This window comes from Aplysia californica, unplaced genomic scaffold (genome assembly GCF_000002075.1).
Source record: "Aplysia californica isolate F4 #8 unplaced genomic scaffold, AplCal3.0 scaffold00105, whole genome shotgun sequence".
NCBI classification, from domain to species: Eukaryota; Metazoa; Mollusca; class Gastropoda; order Aplysiida; family Aplysiidae; genus Aplysia; species Aplysia californica.
Window position 1 is genome coordinate 937,650 of NW_004797375.1, and position 2,500 is coordinate 940,149.

Consider the following 2,500-nt stretch of genomic DNA (forward strand, 5'->3'; position numbering starts at 1 on the left):
GGGGGATACAGGTGATTCCACAAAAAGTTTAGTGCGAGGGCGAGTTATTGGAACAATCCTACAACTCTAGTTTGCACAAAACTTTTGACTAAGCTCCTCTTCATCGAGCTTGCTTGCGTCCTTGTGTAGACCTTTTAATTTGTGAGATTTCACCAGGATTAACCGAGCCCAATTCGATTTACTGTAAATGTAGATTATTCATGAGGTGACCTGCTTCGACCCTGCCAGTCAGGGACAAGCCGGGCTTAGCGGGATACAGCATCCCATAAGACAGACGGCAATACTCGATCAAATAAATACCCCCTTGGGAATCGACATCATATCTGCTCGCAAGAAGAACAGCCTATCAACTGCAGTGAGGGTGAATTTGTGCAAACTGGCAAGTTTAATCTGGATATTAGGTCTTCCTTACCTTTCCCTGAGTACCCAAGCCCGCTAATTTCTAAAGGTATGCCCAATTGAATTTTAAAAAAACAGTGGGAGCGATACTTTAAGCCAAAAAAATCATATATAAATGAGAAAGAAAGGAAGGAAAAAAGAAAGAATAGCAGGTTTCCCCCAGGCAAGGATTCAACTCGCCGAAGTCGGCACGTCTACCGACTAGGCGCTGTACTATTGTTTTGTCTTGTTTTCCTAGGTTCACCGTAATTAATATTATCTGCTTGCCTGTACTGCAACTGAATCGTCATAACATTATATCAAATCGTTATTGTTTTATGAACATTTCGGTGCTTAATACATGCTTGTAGCGTTTACTATTTCAAACTAAAACTTGCTGGAGCCGGGCAGTGAATCAGCTGACGACTTGTAAGAGTTGTCTGTGTCTAAAAGAACAAGATAAGTGGACACGAGAGGGGGCGATATTCATTGAACTTTTCCAGAGCGTCCCAGAGGAAGGTTTACCGACAACTACTTAGTTTTGCTATGTTCTATGTTAACCTTGATAATGCCATGCTGTCATCCACAACTGACAAACATTCTTACTTTACATAAATACGTGAAGTGCTGTGGGACTTCTTCATTCCCCTTAAGACGTAGTCACTGAAATAAGGAGATGGTTCACCTCGAAGGGAGTGGGTGATTGTGATTATTAAATAACAATTTAGCCTAAGGCCAGATACAAGAGAACACAGAGATATAGTCAGATTAAACCAAGTGTAAACGAACAAAATAACGGGATATTTACCTGAGTGCAGACCATTGCACAAAAAAATACACTGTAAATACAAAGAGTAAATCCCAGCAAAAAGTTCCCGCTTCATAGTCAACAATTTAGGGTAAGGTTGTCTAAAAAGATCACTTGCTATATATTACAAGCATTTTTCCTAATCGCTTGATCCTTGACAGAAAGTCGATGTTTCTTCTCTAATATGTCTATTTAAAACGCTCCATAATTCATTCTACCGGTGATGAGTGCTGTTATGTCGCATTCATCTCTTTAAAATAAATAACATTGCTCTTGATGTAGTGCTGAACTAGAAATTGAAGTGGGTGGTTGGAGGATGCTCTAGTTTCCTTTGCTCCTTCTTTCCTATCCAACATATTATATCGTCCTCAACTCTCCTCCTTTTCTAAGTATGTTACTCTCTCATACGTCCTCTAATCTTCGGGACTCTAATGGAATATTTGTATTTCAAGCGCAGTAAAATTCTTAATAAAAAACAAAGAGATCAAAGGTTTCACCTGTTTTTCCTCCCCTAGCAACAACACATTCTCTCTCTCTCATTCTCTCTCTCTCTCTCTCTCTCTCTCTCTCTCTCTCTCTCTCTCTCTCTCTCGCTCTCTCTCTCCCTCTCTCTCTCGGTCTCTCTCTCTCTCCCTCTCTCTCGGTCTCTCTCTCTCTATCTATCTATCTATCTCTATCTATCTATCCATCTATCTATCTATCTATCTATCTATCTATCCATCCATCTATCTATCTATCTATCTATCTATCTATCTATCTATCTATCTATGTATCTATCTATCCCTCTCTTTTTCGTCTGATGCCCTAAAGCCGAATTTTATTCTCAGAAGGACAAATATAAGCCTAATATAATTTTTTTTTCAAAATCAGAACCGTAAAATATAAATACTTCAACAGAATATGGGAATTTTGACTTAATAGTTGAAACCTAGTGTCGACAGACACACGCTATCAGAAGTCTTCGCCTGTCGTGGTCTGCTGCCAAATCTGGGTTTCATTTGAACTGTAAATTTCGTCACATTCACTCAAGAAATGATCAGTAAGCTGGCATTACAGGGTGACAGTGGTAAAAGATGTTTCTAAATATCTTGACGTATATTATAGAAAACTTGAATTCGAAGAGGATAACATAGCTTTCGAGAAGTGATTAGCACGTCTATTAAAGACTAAGAATTAATAATAACAGAAACTAAAGTATACTTATAATAATAAATAACAATTGATTAGCACTAACAGACCAAAAAGAAGATTGAATCCATACAAAATATACGAAACATTAAATCTATGTGACATTTAGAATCACATTCCTCTTTA